Source organism: Phyllobates terribilis, unplaced genomic scaffold (assembly GCF_046119375.1).
Source record: "Phyllobates terribilis strain yellow unplaced genomic scaffold, ASM4611937v1 Scaffold_5__5_contigs__length_657084704, whole genome shotgun sequence".
Taxonomy (NCBI): domain Eukaryota; kingdom Metazoa; phylum Chordata; class Amphibia; order Anura; family Dendrobatidae; genus Phyllobates; species Phyllobates terribilis.
In genome coordinates this window covers 653,129,763-653,148,514 of record NW_027362765.1, presented here as the reverse complement: position 1 = coordinate 653,148,514, position 18,752 = coordinate 653,129,763, and the positions used below count along the sequence as shown (strand labels likewise).

At 44.7% G+C, this 18,752-nt stretch overlaps 10 non-coding genes and 1 pseudogene across 10 annotated transcripts; all 11 read left to right on the top strand.

Annotated features, from left to right (window-relative positions):
- Positions 1-942: 942 nt before the first annotated feature.
- On the top strand, positions 943-1,133 carry LOC141275030 (U2 spliceosomal RNA). The gene has a single exon (XR_012323286.1). It is a non-coding gene; the product is annotated as a U2 spliceosomal RNA (small nuclear RNA).
- A 1,115-nt stretch (positions 1,134-2,248) lies between these two features.
- Positions 2,249-2,439, top strand: LOC141275029 (U2 spliceosomal RNA). The gene has a single exon (XR_012323285.1). It is a non-coding gene; the product is annotated as a U2 spliceosomal RNA (small nuclear RNA).
- A 6,012-nt stretch (positions 2,440-8,451) lies between these two features.
- LOC141275028 (U2 spliceosomal RNA) lies at positions 8,452-8,642 on the top strand. Its single transcript, XR_012323284.1, has one exon. It is a non-coding gene; the product is annotated as a U2 spliceosomal RNA (small nuclear RNA).
- Positions 8,643-9,757: 1,115 nt separating this feature from the next.
- LOC141275027 (U2 spliceosomal RNA) lies at positions 9,758-9,948 on the top strand. Its single transcript, XR_012323283.1, has one exon. It is a non-coding gene; the product is annotated as a U2 spliceosomal RNA (small nuclear RNA).
- A 1,115-nt stretch (positions 9,949-11,063) lies between these two features.
- Positions 11,064-11,254, top strand: LOC141275026 (U2 spliceosomal RNA). Its single transcript, XR_012323282.1, has one exon. It is a non-coding gene; the product is annotated as a U2 spliceosomal RNA (small nuclear RNA).
- Positions 11,255-12,363: 1,109 nt separating this feature from the next.
- Positions 12,364-12,554, top strand: LOC141275025 (U2 spliceosomal RNA). Its single transcript, XR_012323281.1, has one exon. It is a non-coding gene; the product is annotated as a U2 spliceosomal RNA (small nuclear RNA).
- Positions 12,555-13,669: 1,115 nt separating this feature from the next.
- On the top strand, positions 13,670-13,860 carry LOC141275024 (U2 spliceosomal RNA). The gene has a single exon (XR_012323280.1). It is a non-coding gene; the product is annotated as a U2 spliceosomal RNA (small nuclear RNA).
- Positions 13,861-14,975: 1,115 nt separating this feature from the next.
- LOC141275023 (U2 spliceosomal RNA) lies at positions 14,976-15,166 on the top strand. The gene has a single exon (XR_012323279.1). It is a non-coding gene; the product is annotated as a U2 spliceosomal RNA (small nuclear RNA).
- A 1,115-nt stretch (positions 15,167-16,281) lies between these two features.
- LOC141274028 (U2 spliceosomal RNA) lies at positions 16,282-16,472 on the top strand. Its single transcript, XR_012322323.1, has one exon. It is a non-coding gene; the product is annotated as a U2 spliceosomal RNA (small nuclear RNA).
- Positions 16,473-17,585: 1,113 nt separating this feature from the next.
- LOC141151108 (U2 spliceosomal RNA) lies at positions 17,586-17,701 on the top strand (annotated as a pseudogene).
- A 524-nt stretch (positions 17,702-18,225) lies between these two features.
- LOC141150229 (U2 spliceosomal RNA) lies at positions 18,226-18,410 on the top strand. The gene has a single exon (XR_012246487.1). It is a non-coding gene; the product is annotated as a U2 spliceosomal RNA (small nuclear RNA).
- The last annotated feature ends 342 nt before the right edge of the window (positions 18,411-18,752 follow it).

Sequence of the window (18,752 nt, the reverse complement as noted above, 5' to 3'; positions counted from 1 at the left end):
AGCAACTGTGCATTGCATTGCCATGTAATGTGATGCAATGCTATCTTTCTAGCTCTCCCTTTTTACTTCCTTTTGGATAAACAGACATATTAGGCAAGCATTTTGGAGCTTTCACCTAAATAACTACAGGTGGTGAGATAAGCTGCACAATATAATTGACCTTTCAGTATATTGTTGCACACACACCATCTATTTAGCAAATGCCCTTGTTATCAACAGCAGCCTTTTAAACTCACCTGAGCTAACAGGTATGTGCGCTGGTTACTCTGCTGCGCTTAAAATTTCTTTTTTGGTTTGCTTCAATGCCTTTTCTGAAACGTTGTCTCCCTCTGCTGGAACACTGACTTCTTTCATTTAATGCCTGCAGACTATAAAAGAGAACCCAACCCAAAAAGTTTGGTTGATTAGTCTGTGGCATTCTGTTAAACTGTTGCTTATGGCGGTCTCTGTGAGCTTCTCAGCGACATTCAGCCAGCCAGGTATCCTGCCTGCAGTAGATGGAATGTGGCAATGGAACGCTGGCTGCGCGTGTCATAATAGGCTCTGAGCCTTTATATACCTGTGCACAGCAGCAGCCACCTTCAGTCTGCTGCTGGACAGCCAGCAGCAGCAGCAGCAGGAGAGGTTTGTAATCAGGAGCCCTCCTGCTAAGGGTAGACAGCTGCTCGTTCCACCCCCCCCCCGCCTTAATTGGTTCTTCTTCCTTCCAACGGTGTTGAGGCGGGTGGGAACAGCAGGGGGTGAAGGTGCTGTGTTTAAAGAGGTGGAGTTATGCAGATCTAAAACGCGTGGATTGCAGCAGCAGCAAGCCGAAAAGTGCAGGCATGTAAGGGATCTAGAGGTTGACAACATGTCTTCTTAACGGGAGTCCAGGAGCTCATCTCCACAAATGGACTTTTCAGGATCCTTGGGTGGCTCCGTAGTTTGAAACCAATTCTGGTTATCGCTTCTCGGCCTTTTGGCTAAGATCAAGTGTAGTATCTGTTCTTATCAGTTTAATATCTGATACGTCCCCTATCTGGGGACCATATATTAAATGGATTTTTAGAACAGGGAGATGGAAAAAGAGCTTGCTCTGTCCACTCCACGCATTGACCTGGTATTGCAGTATCTCCAGGACCGGTGCACCCCTTCTTTAATGCAGTTTCTAAAATCAGAAAGAATTGAATTCAATGTTTTTTGTTCATTTTGCTTGTTTGTCGGATTTTGGGATGGACTCTTTGGCTTTGCTTTTCTTCTCCTCATTGGATTTTTCATGTTCAAAGTTGCAGAAGCCAGATTACAAGCTCATTTTGGTTCAACTTCAGCAACTGTGCATTGCATTGCCATGTAATGTGATGCAATGCTATCTTTCTAGCTCTCCCTTTTTACTTCCTTTTGGATAAACAGACATATTAGGCAAGCATTTTGGAGCTTTCACCTAAATAACTACAGGTGGTGAGATAAGCTGCACAATATAATTGACCTTTCAGTATATTGTTGCACACACACCATCTATTTAGCAAATGCCCTTGTTATCAACAACAGCCTTTTAAACTCACCTGAGCTAACAGGTATGTGCGCTGGTTACTCTGCTGCGCTTAAAATTTCTTTTTTGGTTTGCTACAATGCCTTTTCTGAAACGTTGTCTCCTTCTGCTGGAACACTGACTTCTTTCATTTAATGCCTGCAGACTATAAAAGAGAACCCAACCCAAAAAGTTTGGTTGATTAGTCTGTGGCATTCTGTTAAACTGTTGCTTATGGCGGTCTCTGTGAGCTTCTCAGCGACATTCAGCCAGCCAGGTATCCTGCCTGCAGTAGATGGAATGTGGCAATGGAACGCTGGCTGCGCGTGTCATAATAGGCTCTGAGCCTTTATATACCTGTGCACAGCAGCAGCCACCTTCAGTCTGCTGCTGGACAGCCAGCAGCAGCAGCAGCAGGAGAGGTATGTAATCAGGAGCCCTCCTGCTAAGGGTAGACAGCTGCTCGTTCCACCCCACCCCCCGCCTTAATTGGTTCTCCTCCCTTCCAACGGTGTTGAGGCGGGTGGGAACAGCAGGGGGTGAAGGTGCTGTGTTTAAAGAGGTGGAGTTATGCAGATCTAAAACGCGTGGATTGCAGCAGCAGCAAGCCGAAAAGTGCAGGCATGTAAGGGATCTAGAGGTTGACAACATGTCTTCTTAACGGGAGTCCAGGAGCTCATCTCCACAAATGGACTTTTCAGGATCCTTGGGTGGCTCCGTAGTTTGAAACCAATTCTGGTTATCGCTTCTCGGCCTTTTGGCTAAGATCAAGTGTAGTATCTGTTCTTATCAGTTTAATATCTGATACGTCCCCTATCTGGGGACCATATATTAAATGGATTTTTAGAACAGGGAGATGGAAAAAGAGCTTGCTCTGTCCACTCCACGCATTGACCTGGTATTGCAGTATCTCCAGGACCGGTGCACCCCTTCTTTAACCCCTTAATAACATCTGACGTACTAATACGCGTCTGTGCCCTGGGACTTAAGAGCCAGACCCGTATTAGTACGTCATCGCGATCGCGCGCGCACACAGGCTGTGCGGGCGCGATCGCCGCCGGGTGTCAGCTGATTGTCACAGCTGACACCCGGTACTATGTGCAGGGAGCGGTCACGCACCGCTCCCAGCACATTAACCCCCGCGATGCTGCGATCGAAGTCGATCGCGGCATTGCGGGGGCAAGGGGAGGTGATCGGCGATACTCACCTCCTCTTCCGGCTTCCAGCGCAGTCTGCAAAGGCTTCCCGGGTGTTGCCATGACGACCCGATGTCGTCATGACAACATCCGGGTCACCGGAGAGCAGGAAGATTGCTTGGACATGCGCAGTGCATCTCCAAGCAATCTTCACACTGTGCACTTCTGACAGCCTTCATGGCATAGGGATGGTGCTCCATTCCTATGCCATGCAGGCGATCAGAAAAAAAAAAGTGAAAGTCCCAGAGTGGGACAAAGTAATAAAGTGTATAAACTGTGTGAAAGTGGGAAAAAAAAAAAAAAAAATGTGCAAAAATATTATAAAAAAATAAAAAAAATAATACACCAAAAATAAAAATATAATGTACCCATCAATAAATATTATTATAAAAAAAATAAAAAAAAACAATAAAAGTACACATATTTGGTATCGCCGCGTCCGGAACAACCTGACCTATAAAACTGTCCCACTAGTTAACCCCTTCAGTGAACACGGTAAAAAAAAAAAAAAAAAAAAACAAGCAAAAAACAATGCTTTATCACCATACCGCCAAACAAAAAGTGGAATAACACGCGATCAAAAAGACGCATATAAATAAAAATGATACCGCTGAAAACGTCATCTCGTCCCGCAAAAAACAAGCCGCCATATAGCTCCATCAGCCGAAAAATAAAAAAGTTATAGCTCTCAGAATAAAGCGATACTAAAAAATATTTTTTTCTATAAAATAGCTTTTATTGTGTATAAGCGCCAAAACATAGAAAAATGATACAAATGTGGTACCGCTGTAAACGTACTGACCCGAAGAGTAAAGCTGCCTCATCAATTTTACCACACGCGGAACAGAATAAAAAAAAAAAAAAAAAAAAAAACAATTCCTGAATTGTTGGTTTTTGTTTATTCTGCCTCCCAAAAATCGGAATAGAAAGCGATCAAAAAATGTCACGTGCCTGAAAATGGCACCAATAACAACGTCAAGTCATCCCGCAAAAAACGAGCCGTCACATGACTGTCTGCCAAAATCTGGAAAAATTATAGCTCTCAAAATATGGCGATGCAAAAACTAGATTTTACAAAAAATGCGTCTTTTAGTGTGTGACAGCTGTCAGTCATAAAAACCCCATATGATTCTGGCATTGCTGTAATCACACCGACCCGAAGAATAAAGTCGTCTAATCACTTATACCGCACAAGGAAAGGCGTCAAAAATAAACTCTTGAGTTAGGATTGGGCTAGGGTTAGGGCTGGGTTTGGGGCTAGGGTTGTGCTGGGGCTAGGGTTGTGCTGGGGCTAGGGTTGTGCTGGGGCTAGGGTTGTGCTGGGGCTAGGGTTGTGCTGGGGCTAGGGTTGTGCTAGGGTTAGGGCTGGGGTTGGGATTTTTTTCAAAAGTAAGAAAAAAAGATGACGATATGGCGACTAGTGTTGAGAGCAAGTGCTCGCTACTTGAGTTTGCATCGGGTGCTCTGGTATGCATTTAGTATCGTGGGTATTTGAGTGACATGCTCGAGTCTCTGCCCCATATGCTTCGCGGCCAAAAAACTTTACGGGGATTGCCTGCCATGCACGAGCGATCCCCGCATGTTTTTTTTTGGGTGTATAATAACCGTGAAACATGCGGAGCAGGGACTCGAGCATGTCACTCGAGCACACGCTGTACATGGTGCATACCTGAGTACCCGATGCAAACTCAAGTAGCGAGCACTTGCGCTCAAGAATAATGACAACTTATTCAATATGATGACCTAATGTAAACAAATAATGTGCCGTACCTCTGGGTTCAAAATGTTCACTATACACCTTAATAAAATCTTTGAGGGGTATAGTTTCCAAAATGGGGACACTTGTGGGGGAGCTCCACTGTTTAGGCACATCACGGGCTCTCCAAACGCGACATGGTGTCCGCTAACAAATTGAATGGAAAATCGGCTCAAATTGTTAGCGGACGCCATGTTGCGTTTGGAGAGCCCCTGTGTGCCCAAACATTGGAGCTCCCCCACAAGTGACCCCATTTTGGAAACTAGACCCCCAAGGCACCTATCTAGATGCATAGTGAGCACTTAGAACACCCAGGTGCTTCACAAATTGATTCGTAAAAATGAAAAAGTGAAAATAAAACACTTTTTCATTTTTATGAATCAATTTGTGAAGCACCTGGGGTTCCAAGTGCTCACTATGAATCTAGATAGGTGCCTTGGGGGTCTGGTTTCCAAAATGGGGTCACTTGTGGGGGAGCTCCAATGTTTGGGCACACAGGGACTCTCTAAATGCAACATGGTATCCGCTAACAAATTGAATGGAAAACCGGCTCAAATTGTTAGCGGACACCACATTGCGTTTGGAGAGCCCCTCTGTGCCCAAACTTTGGAGCTCCCCCACAAGTGACCCCATTTTGGAAACTAGACCCCCCAAGGCACCTTTCTAGATGCATAGTGAGCACTTGGAACCCCCAGGTGCTTCACAAATTGATTCGTAAAAATGAAAAAGTGAAAAAAAAAACACTTTTTCATTTTTATGAATCAATTTGTGAAGCACCTGGGGTTCCAAGTGCTCACTATGAATCTAGATAGGTGCCTTGGGGGGTCTAGTTTCCAAAATGGGGTCACTTGTGGGGGAGCTCCAAAGTTTGGGCACAGAGGGGCTCTCCAAACGCAATGTGGCGTCCGCTAACAATTTGAGCCGATTTTCCATTCAATTTGTTAGCGGATACCATGTTGCATTTAGAGAGTCCCTGTGTGCCCAAACATTGGAGCTCCCCCACAAGTGACCCCATTTTGGAAACTAGACCCCCCAAGGCACCTATCTAGATGCATAGTGAGCACTTGGAACCCCTAGGTGCTTCACAAATTGATTCGTAAAAATGAAAAAGTGTTATTTTTTTCACTTTTTCATTATTACGAATCAATTTGTGAAGCACCTGGGGGTTCCAAGTGCTCACTATGCATCTAGAAAGGTGCCTTGGGGGGTCTAGTTTCCAAAATGGGGTCACTTGTGGGGGAGCTCCAATGTTTGGGCACACAGCAGCTCTCCAAACGCAACATGGTGTCGCTAACAATTTGAGCCAATTTTGCGTTAAATTTGTTAGCGGACACCATGTTGCATTTAGAGAGCCGCTGTGTGCCCAAATATTGGAGCTCCCCCACAAGTGACCCCATTTTGGAAACTAGACCACCCAAGGCACCTATCTAGATGCATAGTGAGCACTTGGAACCCTCAGGTGCTTCACAAATTGATTCATACAAATGAAAAAGTGTTTTTTTTTTCACTTTTTCATTGTTACGAATCAATTTGTGAAGCACCTGGGGGTTCCAAGTGCTCACTATGCATCTAGATAGGTGCCTTGGGGGGTCTAGTTTCCAAAATGGGGTCACTTGTGGGGGAGCTCCAATGTTTGGGCACACAGGGACTCTCTAAATGCAACATGGTGTCCTCTAACAAATTTAACGGAAAATCGGCTCAAATTGTTAGCGACACCATGTTGCGTTTGGAGAGCCGCTGTGTGCCCAAACATTGGAGCTCCCCCACAAGTGACCCCATTTTGGAAACTAGACCCCCCAAGGCACCTATCTAGATGCATTGTGAGCACTTGGAACCCTCAGGTGCTTCACAAATTGATTCATAAATATGAAAAAGTGTTTTTTTTTTTCACTTTTTCATTGTTACGAATCAATTTGTGAAGCACCTGGGGGTTCCAAGTGCTCACTATGCATCTAGAAAGGTGCCTTGGGGGGTCTAGTTTCCAAAATGGGGTCACTTGTGGGGGAGCTCCAAAGTTTGGGCACACAGCGGCTCTCCAAACGCAACATGGTGTCCGCTAATTATGCAAGCAAATTTTACAATCAAAAAGTCAAATGGCGCTCCTTCCCTTCCGAGCCCTGCCGTGCGCCCAAACAGTATTTTTTCCCCAAATATTGGGTATCTGCGTGCCCAGGGGAAATTGCACAACAAATTTTGTGGTCCATTTTTTCTTGTTACCCCTGTGAAAATAAAAAAAATTGGGTCTAAAGTAACATTTTTGTGAAAAAAGTTAACTGTTCATTTTTTTCTTCCACATTCAAAAAATTCCTGTGAAGCACCTGAAGGGTTAATAAAGTTCTTGAATGTGGTTTTGAGCACCTTGAGGGGTGCAGTTTTTAGAATGGTGTCACTTTTGGGTATTTTCTGTCATAAAGACCTCTCAAAGTGACTTCAAATGTGATGTGGTCCCTAAAAAAATGGTTTTGTAAATTTTGTTGGAAAAATGAGAAATCGCTGGTCAACTTTTAACCCTTATAGCTCCCTAACAAAAAAAAATTTTGGTTCCAAAATTGTGCTGCTGTAAAGTAGACATGTGGGAAATGTTATTTATTAAGTATTTTGTGTGACATATCGCTCTGATTTCAGGGCTTAAAAATTCAAATTTTGAAAATTGCAAAATTTTCAAAATTTTCGCCAAATTTCTGTTTTTTTCACAAATAAACGCAAGTGATATCGAATAAATTTTTCCACAATCATGAAGTACAATATGTCACGAAAAAACAATCTCAGAATCAGGGGGATCCGTTGAAGCGTTCCAGAGTAATTACCTCATAAAGTGACAGTGGTCAGAATTGTAAAAATTGGCCCGGTCATTAACGTGCAAACCACCCGCGGGGCTTAAGGGGTTAATGCAGTTTCTAAAATCAGAAAGAATTGAATTCAATGTTTTTTGTTCATTTTGCTTGTTTGTCGGATTTTGGGATGGACTCTTTGGCTTTACTTTTCTTCTCCTCATTGGATTTTTCATGTTCAAAGTTGCAGAAGCCAGATTACAAGCTCATTTTGGTTCAACTTCAGCAACTGTGCATTGCATTGCCATGTAATGTGATGCAATGCTATCTTTCTAGCTCTCCCTTTTTACTTCCTTTTGGATAAACAGACATATTAGGCAAGCATTTTGGAGCTTTCACCTAAATAACTACAGGTGGTGAGATAAGCTGCACAATATAATTGACCTTTCAGTATATTGTTGCACACACACCATCTATTTAGCAAATGCCCTTGTTATCAACAGCAGCCTTTTAAACTCACCTGAGCTAACAGGTATGTGCGCTGGTTACTCTGCTGCGCTTAAAATTTCTTTTTTGGTTTGCTACAATGCCTTTTCTGAAACGTCTCCTTCTGCTGGAACACTGACTTCTTTCATTTAATGCCTGCAGACTATAAAAGAGAACCCAACCCAAAAAGTTTGGTTGATTAGTCTGTGGCATTCTGTTAAACTGTTGCTTATGGCGGTCTCTGTGAGCTTCTCAGCGACATTCAGCCAGCCAGGTATCCTGCCTGCAGTAGATAGAATGTGGCAATGGAACGCTGGCTGCGCGTGTCATAATAGGCTCTGAGCCTTTATATACCTGTGCACAGCAGCAGCCACCTTCAGTCTGCTGCTGGACAGCCAGCAGCAGCAGCAGGAGAGGTATGTAATCAGGAGCCCTCCTGCTAAGGGTAGACAGCTGCTCGTTCCACCCCACCCCCCGCCTTAATTGGTTCTCCTCCCTTCCAACGGTGTTGAGGCGGGTGGGAACAGCAGGGGGTGAAGGTGCTGTGTTTAAAGAGGTGGAGTTATGCAGATCTAAAACGCGTGGATTGCAGCAGCAGCAAGCCGAAAAGTGCAGGCATGTAAGGGATCTAGAGGTTGACAACATGTCTTCTTAACGGGAGTCCAGGAGCTCATCTCCACAAATGGACTTTTCAGGATCCTTGGGTGGCTCCGTAGTTTGAAACCAATTCTGGTTATCGCTTCTCGGCCTTTTGGCTAAGATCAAGTGTAGTATCTGTTCTTATCAGTTTAATATCTGATACGTCCCCTATCTGGGGACCATATATTAAATGGATTTTTAGAACAGGGAGATGGAAAAAGAGCTTGCTCTGTCCACTCCACGCATTGACCTGGTATTGCAGTATCTCCAGGACCGGTGCACCCCTTCTTTAATGCAGTTTCTAAAATCAGAAAGAATTGAATTCAATGTTTTTTGTTCATTTTGCTTGTTTGTCGGATTTTGGGATGGACTCTTTGGCTTTGCTTTTCTTCTCCTCATTGGATTTTTCATGTTCAAAGTTGCAGAAGCCAGATTACAAGCTCATTTTGGTTCAACTTCAGCAACTGTGCATTGCATTGCCATGTAATGTGATGCAATGCTATCTTTCTAGCTCTCCCTTTTTACTTCCTTTTGGATAAACAGACATATTAGGCAAGCATTTTGGAGCTTTCACCTAAATAACTACAGGTGGTGAGATAAGCTGCACAATATAATTGACCTTTCAGTATATTGTTGCACACACACCATCTATTTAGCAAATGCCCTTGTTATCAACAGCAGCCTTTTAAACTCACCTGAGCTAACAGGTATGTGCGCTGGTTACTCTGCTGCGCTTAAAATTTCTTTTTTGGTTTGCTACAATGCCTTTTCTGAAACGTTGTCTCCTTCTGCTGGAACACTGACTTCTTTCATTTAATGCCTGCAGACTATAAAAGAGAACCCAACCCAAAAAGTTTGGTTGATTAGTCTGTGGCATTCTGTTAAACTGTTGCTTATGGCGGTCTCTGTGAGCTTCTCAGCGACATTCAGCCAGCCAGGTATCCTGCCTGCAGTAGATGGAATGTGGCAATGGAACGCTGGCTGCGCGTGTCATAATAGGCTCTGAGCCTTTATATACCTGTGCACAGCAGCAGCCACCTTCAGTCTGCTGCTGGACAGCCAGCAGCAGCAGCAGCAGGAGAGGTATGTAATCAGGAGCCCTCCTGCTAAGGGTAGACAGCTGCTCGTTCCACCCCACCCCCCGCCTTAATTGGTTCTCCTCCCTTCCAACGGTGTTGAGGCGGGTGGGAACAGCAGGGGGTGAAGGTGCTGTGTTTAAAGAGGTGGAGTTATGCAGATCTAAAACGCGTGGATTGCAGCAGCAGCAAGCCGAAAAGTGCAGGCATGTAAGGGATCTAGAGGTTGACAACATGTCCTCTTAACGGGAGTCCAGGAGCTCATCTCCACAAATGGACTTTTCAGGATCCTTGGGTGGCTCCGTAGTTTGAAACCAATTCTGGTTATCGCTTCTCGGCCTTTTGGCTAAGATCAAGTGTAGTATCTGTTCTTATCAGTTTAATATCTGATACGTCCCCTATCTGGGGACCATATATTAAATGGATTTTTAGAACAGGGAGATGGAAAAAGAGCTTGCTCTGTCCACTCCACGCATTGACCTGGTATTGCAGTATCTCCAGGACCGGTGCACCCCTTCTTTAATGCAGTTTCTAAAATCAGAAAGAATTGAATTCAATGTTTTTTGTTCATTTTGCTTGTTTGTCGGATTTTGGGATGGACTCTTTGGCTTTGCTTTTCTTCTCCTCATTGGATTTTTCATGTTCAAAGTTGCAGAAGCCAGATTACAAGCTCATTTTGGTTCAACTTCAGCAACTGTGCATTGCATTGCCATGTAATGTGATGCAATGCTATCTTTCTAGCTCTCCCTTTTTACTTCCTTTTGGATAAACAGACATATTAGGCAAGCATTTTGGAGCTTTCACCTAAATAACTACAGGTGGTGAGATAAGCTGCACAATATAATTGACCTTTCAGTATATTGTTGCACACACACCATCTATTTAGCAAATGCCCTTGTTATCAACAGAAGCCTTTTAAACTCACCTGAGCTAACAGGTATGTGCGCTGGTTACTCTGCTGCGCTTAAAATTTCTTTTTTGGTTTGCTACAATGCCTTTTCTGAAACGTTGTCTCCTTCTGCTGGAACACTGACTTCTTTCATTTAATGCCTGCAGACTATAAAAGAGAACCCAACCCAAAAAGTTTGGTTGATTAGTCTGTGGCATTCTGTTAAACTGTTGCTTATGGCGGTCTCTGTGAGCTTCTCAGCGACATTCAGCCAGCCAGGTATCCTGCCTGCAGTAGATGGAATGTGGCAATGGAACGCTGGCTGCGCGTGTCATAATAGGCTCTGAGCCTTTATATACCTGTGCACAGCAGCAGCCACCTTCAGTCTGCTGCTGGACAGCCAGCAGCAGCAGCAGCAGGAGAGGTATGTAATCAGGAGCCCTCCTGCTAAGGGTAGACAGCTGCTCGTTCCACCCCACCCCCCGCCTTAATTGGTTCTCCTCCCTTCCAACGGTGTTGAGGCGGGTGGGAACAGCAGGGGGTGAAGGTGCTGTGTTTAAAGAGGTGGAGTTATGCAGATCTAAAACGCGTGGATTGCAGCAGCAGCAAGCCGAAAAGTGCAGGCATGTAAGGGATCTAGAGGTTGACAACATGTCTTCTTAACGGGAGTCCAGGAGCTCATCTCCACAAATGGACTTTTCAGGATCCTTGGGTGGCTCCGTAGTTTGAAACCAATTCTGGTTATCGCTTCTCGGCCTTTTGGCTAAGATCAAGTGTAGTATCTGTTCTTATCAGTTTAATATCTGATACGTCCCCTATCTGGGGACCATATATTAAATGGATTTTTAGAACAGGGAGATGGAAAAAGAGCTTGCTCTGTCCACTCCACGCATTGACCTGGTATTGCAGTATCTCCAGGACCGGTGCACCCCTTCTTTAATGCAGTTTCTAAAATCAGAAAGAATTGAATTCAATGTTTTTTGTTCATTTTGCTTGTTTGTCGGATTTTGGGATGGACTCTTTGGCTTTGCTTTTCTTCTCCTCATTGGATTTTTCATGTTCAAAGTTGCAGAAGCCAGATTACAAGCTCATTTTGGTTCAACTTCAGCAACTGTGCATTGCATTGCCATGTAATGTGATGCAATGCTATCTTTCTAGCTCTCCCTTTTTACTTCCTTTTGGATAAACAGACATATTAGGCAAGCATTTTGGAGCTTTCACCTAAATAACTACAGGTGGTGAGATAAGCTGCACAATATAATTGACCTTTCAGTATATTGTTGCACACACACCATCTATTTAGCAAATGCCCTTGTTATCAACAGCAGCCTTTTAAACTCACCTGAGCTAACAGGTATGTGCGCTGGTTACTCTGCTGCGCTTAAAATTTCTTTTTTGGTTTGCTACAATGCCTTTTCTGAAACGTTGTCTCCTTCTGCTGGAACACTGACTTCTTTCATTTAATGCCTGCAGACTATAAAAGAGAACCCAACCCAAAAAGTTTGGTTGATTAGTCTGTGGCATTCTGTTAAACTGTTGCTTATGGCGGTCTCTGTGAGCTTCTCAGCGACATTCAGCCAGCCAGGTATCCTGCCTGCAGTAGATGGAATGTGGCAATGGAACGCTGGCTGCGCGTGTCATAATAGGCTCTGAGCCTTTATATACCTGTGCACAGCAGCAGCCACCTTCAGTCTGCTGCTGGACAGCCAGCAGCAGCAGGAGAGGTATGTAATCAGGAGCCCTCCTGCTAAGGGTAGACAGCTGCTCGTTCCACCCCACCCCCCGCCTTAATTGGTTCTCCTCCCTTCCAACGGTGTTGAGGCGGGTGGGAACAGCAGGGGGTGAAGGTGCTGTGTTTAAAGAGGTGGAGTTATGCAGATCTAAAACGCGTGGATTGCAGCAGCAGCAAGCCGAAAAGTGCAGGCATGTAAGGGATCTAGAGGTTGACAACATGTCTTCTTAACGGGAGTCCAGGAGCTCATCTCCACAAATGGACTTTTCAGGATCCTTGGGTGGCTCCGTAGTTTGAAACCAATTCTGGTTATCGCTTCTCGGCCTTTTGGCTAAGATCAAGTGTAGTATCTGTTCTTATCAGTTTAATATCTGATACGTCCCCTATCTGGGGACCATATATTAAATGGATTTTTAGAACAGGGAGATGGAAAAAGAGCTTGCTCTGTCCACTCCACGCATTGACCTGGTATTGCAGTATCTCCAGGACCGGTGCACCCCTTCTTTAATGCAGTTTCTAAAATCAGAAAGAATTGAATTCAATGTTTTTTGTTCATTTTGCTTGTTTGTCGGATTTTGGGATGGACTCTTTGGCTTTGCTTTTCTTCTCCTCATTGGATTTTTCATGTTCAAAGTTGCAGAAGCCAGATTACAAGCTCATTTTGGTTCAACTTCAGCAACTGTGCATTGCATTGCCATGTAATGTGATGCAATGCTATCTTTCTAGCTCTCCCTTTTTACTTCCTTTTGGATAAACAGACATATTAGGCAAGCATTTTGGAGCTTTCACCTAAATAACTACAGGTGGTGAGATAAGCTGCACAATATAATTGACCTTTCAGTATATTGTTGCACACACACCATCTATTTAGCAAATGCCCTTGTTATCAACAGCAGCCTTTTAAACTCACCTGAGCTAACAGGTATGTGCGCTGGTTACTCTGCTGCGCTTAAAATTTCTTTTTTGGTTTGCTACAATGCCTTTTCTGAAACGTTGTCTCCTTCTGCTGGAACACTGACTTCTTTCATTTAATGCCTGCAGACTATAAAAGAGAACCCAACCCAAAAAGTTTTGTTGATTAGTCTGTGGCATTCTGTTAAACTGTTGCTTATGGCGGTCTCTGTGAGCTTCTCAGCGACATTCAGCCAGCCAGGTATCCTGCCTGCAGTAGATGGAATGTGGCAATGGAACGCTGGCTGCGCGTGTCATAATAGGCTCTGAGCCTTTATATACCTGTGCACAGCAGCAGCCACCTTCAGTCTGCTGCTGGACAGCCAGCAGCAGCAGCAGCAGGAGAGGTATGTAATCAGGAGCCCTCCTGCTAAGGGTAGACAGCTGCTCGTTCCACCCCACCCCCCGCCTTAATTGGTTCTCCTCCCTTCCAACGGTGTTGAGGCGGGTGGGAACAGCAGGGGGTGAAGGTGCTGTGTTTAAAGAGGTGGAGTTATGCAGATCTAAAACGCGTGGATTGCAGCAGCAGCAAGCCGAAAAGTGCAGGCATGTAAGGGATCTAGAGGTTGACAACATGTCTTCTTAACGGGAGTCCAGGAGCTCATCTCCACAAATGGACTTTTCAGGATCCTTGGGTGGCTCCGTAGTTTGAAACCAATTCTGGTTATCGCTTCTCGGCCTTTTGGCTAAGATCAAGTGTAGTATCTGTTCTTATCAGTTTAATATCTGATACGTCCCCTATCTGGGGACCATATATTAAATGGATTTTTAGAACAGGGAGATGGAAAAAGAGCTTGCTCTGTCCACTCCACGCATTGACCTGGTATTGCAGTATCTCCAGGACCGGTGCACCCCTTCTTTAATGCAGTTTCTAAAATCAGAAAGAATTGAATTCAATGTATTTTGTTCATTTTGCTTGTTTGTCGGATTTTGGGATGGACTCTTTGGCTTTGCTTTTCTTCTCCTCATTGGATTTTTCATGTTCAAAGTTGCAGAAGCCAGATTACAAGCTCATTTTGGTTCAACTTCAGCAACTGTGCATTGCATTGCCATGTAATGTGATGCAATGCTATCTTTCTAGCTCTCCCTTTTTACTTCCTTTTGGATAAACAGACATATTAGGCAAGCATTTTGGAGCTTTCACCTAAATAACTACAGGTGGTGAGATAAGCTGCACAATATAATTGACCTTTCAGTATATTGTTGCACACACACCATCTATTTAGCAAATGCCCTTGTTATCAACAGCAGCCTTTTAAACTCACCTGAGCTAACAGGTATGTGCGCTGGTTACTCTGCTGCGCTTAAAATTTCTTTTTTGGTTTGCTACAATGCCTTTTCTGAAACGTTGTCTCCTTCTGCTGGAACACTGACTTCTTTCATTTAATGCCTGCAGACTATAAAAGAGAACCCAACCCAAAAAGTTTGGTTGATTAGTCTGTGGCATTCTGTTAAACTGTTGCTTATGGCGGTCTCTGTGAGCTTCTCAGCGACATTCAGCCAGCCAGGTATCCTGCCTGCAGTAGATGGAATGTGGCAATGGAACGCTGGCTGCGCGTGTCATAATAGGCTCTGAGCCTTTATATACCTGTGCACAGCAGCAGCCACCTTCAGTCTGCTGCTGGACAGCCAGCAGCAGCAGCAGCAGGAGAGGTATGTAATTAGGAGCCCTCCTGCTAAGGGTAGACAGCTGCTCGTTCCACCCCACCCCCCGCCTTAATTGGTTCTCCTCCCTTCCAACGGTGTTGAGGCGGGTGGGAACAGCAGGGGGTGAAGGTGCTGTGTTTAAAGAGGTGGAGTTATGCAGATCTAAAACGCGTGGATTGCAGCAGCAGCAAGCCGAAAAGTGCAGGCATGTAAGGGATCTAGAGGTTGACAACATGTCTTCTTAACGGGAGTCCAGGAGCTCATCTCCACAAATGGACTTTTCAGGATCCTTGGGTGGCTCCGTAGTTTGAAACCAATTCTGGTTATCGCTTCTCGGCCTTTTGGCTAAGATCAAGTGTAGTATCTGTTCTTATCAGTTTAATATCTGATACGTCCCCTATCTGGGGACCATATATTAAATGGATTTTTAGAACAGGGAGATGGAAAAAGAGCTTGCTCTGTCCACTCCACGCATTGACCTGGTATTGCAGTATCTCCAGGACCGGTGCACCCCTTCTTTAATGCAGTTTCTAAAATCAGAAAGAATTGAATTCAATGTTTTTTGTTCATTTTGCTTGTTTGTCGGATTTTGGGATGGACTCTTTGGCTTTGCTTTTCTTCTCCTCATTGGATTTTTCATGTTCAAAGTTGCAGAAGCCAGATTACAAGCTCATTTTGGTTCAACTTCAGCAACTGTGCATTGCATTGCCATGTAATGTGATGCAATGCTCTCTTTCTAGCTCTCCCTTTTAACTTCCTTTTGGATAAACAGACATATTAGGCAAGCATTTTGGAGCTTTCACCTAAATAACTACAGGTGGTGAGATAAGCTGCACAATATAATTGACCTTTCAGTATATTGTTGCACACACACCATCTATTTAGCAAATGCCCTTGTTATCAACAGCAGCCTTTTAAACTCACCTGAGCTAACAGGTATGTGCGCTGGTTACTCTGCTGCGCTTAAAATTTCTTTTTTGGTTTGCTACAATGCCTTTTCTGAAACGTTGTCTCCTTCTGCTGGAACACTGACTTCTTTCATTTAATGCCTGCAGACTATAAAAGAGAACCCAACCCAAAAAGTTTGGTTGATTAGTCTGTGGCATTCTGTTAAACTGTTGCTTATGGCGGTCTCTGTGAGCTTCTCAGCGACATTCAGCCAGCCAGGTATCCTGCCTGCAGTAGATGGAATGTGGCAATGGAACGCTGGCTGCGCGTGTCATAATAGGCTCTGAGCCTTTATATACCTGTGCACAGCAGCAGCCACCTTCAGTCTGCTGCTGGACAGCCAGCAGCAGCAGCAGCAGGAGAGGTATGTAATCAGGAGCCCTCCTGCTAAGGGTAGACAGCTGCTCGTTCCACCCCACCCCCCGCCTTATTTGGTTCTCCTCCCTTCCAACGGTGTTGAGGCGGGTGGGAACAGCAGGGGGTGAAGGTGCTGTGTTTAAAGAGGTGGAGTTATGCAGATCTAAAACGCGTGGATTGCAGCAGCAGCAAGCCGAAAAGTGCAGGCATGTAAGGGATCTAGAGGTTGACAACATGTCTTCTTAACGGGAGTCCAGGAGCTCATCTCCACAAATGGACTTTTCAGGATCCTTGGGTGGCTCCGTAGTTTGAAACCAATTCTGGTTATCGCTTCTCGGCCTTTTGGCTAAGATCAAGTGTAGTATCTGTTCTTATCAGTTTAATATCTGATACGTCCCCTATCTGGGGACCATATATTAAATGGATTTTTAGAACAGGGAGATGGAAAAAGAGCTTGCTCTGTCCACTCCACGCATTGACCTGGTATTGCAGTATCTCCAGGAACGGTGCACCCCTTCTTTAATGCAGTTTCTAAAATCAGAAAGAATTGAATTCAATGTTTTTTGTTCATTTTGCTTGTTTGTCGGATTTTGGGATGGACTCTTTGGCTTTGCTTTTCTTCTCCTCATTGGATTTTTCATGTTCAAAGTTGCAGAAGCCAGATTACAAGCTCATTTTGGTTCAACTTCAGCAACTGTGCATTGCATTGCCATGTAATGTGATGCAATGCTATCTTTCTAGCTCTCCCTTTTTACTTCCTTTTGGATAACAGACATATTAGGCAAGCATTTTGGAGCTTTCACCTAAATAACTACAGGTGGTGAGATAAGCTGCACAATATAATTGACCTTTCAGTATATTGTTGCACACACACCATCTATTTAGCAAATGCCCTTGTTATCAACAGCAGCCTTTTAAACTCACCTGAGCTAACAGGTATGTGCGCTGGTTACTCTGCTGCGCTTAAAATTTCTTTTTTGGTTTGCTACAATGCCTTTTCTGAAACGTTGTCTCCTTCTGCTGGAACACTGACTTCTTTCATTTAATGCCTGCAGACTATAAAAGAGAACCCAACCCAAAAAGTTTGGTTGATTAGTCTGTGGCATTCTGTTAAACTGTTGCTTATGGCGGTCTCTGTGAGCTTCTCAGCGACATTCAGCCAGCCAGGTATCCTGCCTGCAGTAGATGGAATGTGGCAATGGAACGCTGGCTGCGCGTGTCATAATAGGCTCTGAGCCTTTATATACCTGTGCACAGCAGCAGCCACCTTCAGTCTGCTGCTGGACAGCCAGCAGCAGCAGCAGCAGGAGAGGTATGTAATCAGGAGCCCTCCTGCTAAGGGTAGACAGCTGCTCGTTCCACCCCCCCCCCGCCTTAATTGGTTCTTCTTCCTTCCAACGGTGTTGAGGCGGGTGGGAACAGCAGGGGGTGAAGGTGCTGTGTTTAAAGAGGTGGAGTTATGCAGATCTAAAACGCGTGGATTGCAGCAGCAGCAAGCCGAAAAGTGCAGGCATGTAAGGGATCTAGAGGTTGACAACATGTCTTCTTAACGGGAGTCCAGGAGCTCATCTCCACAAATGGACTTTTCAGGATCCTTGGGTGGCTCCGTAGTTTGAAACCAATTCTGGTTATCGCTTCTCGGCCTTTTGGCTAAGATCAAGTGTAGTATCTTTTGAAAAGGCAGTTTTGTCCTTGGGCTGCCCTAGTAAATTGATGCATATTACACACTGGTTTGGTGCACTTGTTAGTACGCCAGGTGGCTCATAGAGTTATCTGATGGAAAACATGGCCCTCCAGGATCGAAGTCACTAGGCTGGGTAAGTGTGAGGGCTTTGGAGCAATGTGCCCCAGGAGTAGGCGCCCTGGTGGGAGTCCAAGCTTACTGGGACTGGGAACCCCAGAAAGACTTGACTTCGTAGCACGCCGCACCTTTGCCAATCATACTTTCTGAGCAACCACCCCTTTTCCTGGCCTCCGGGCTAGGAAGGGGAATTTTTATAAACCCGGTCGGAGGTCCGGTCAGCTTTGGGCTGAGAAACCAACACAGGCTCCAGATCCACTAGGGTGGCAGCCTAGATGGAAGCTGGGAGCACGAAAACGGCTCTTCTCCGGCTTCGGCTGGGGAGAGCATCGGAGATCCCTGACCCTCGCTGTGGCCTTCTGGCTCGGAGGGATGGGGATGGTTTATTGGGGACCCTCTCCTCCGGGAAGGGTCCACATGAATCCTCGCCTCGTGCGCTGTTTTGGTGTGACTTCGGTCACATTTTTCAGTGCCTTGGATGCAGCTTCAATCAAAAAAAAATCTGTTCTTATCAGTTTAATATCTGATACGTCCCCTATCTGGGGACCATATATTAAATGGATTTTTAGAACAGGGAGATGGAAAAAGAGCTTGCTCTGTCCACTCCACGCATTGACCTGGTATTGCAGTATCTCCAGGACCGGTGCACCCCTTCTTTAATGCAGTTTCTAAAATCAGAAAGAATTGAATTCAATGTTTTTTGTTCATTTTGCTTGTTTGTCGGATTTTGGGATGGACTCTTTGGCTTTGCTTTTCTTCTCCTCATTGGATTTTTCATGTTCAAAGTTGCAGAAGCCAGATTACAAGCTCATTTTGGTTCAACTTCAGCAACTGTGCATTGCATTGCCATGTAATGTGATGCAATGCTATCTTTCTAGCTCTCCCTTTTTACTTCCTTTTGGATAAACAGACATATTAGGCAAGCATTTTGGAGCTTTCACCTAAATAACTACAGGTGGTGAGATAAGCTGCACAATATAATTGACCTTTCAGTAT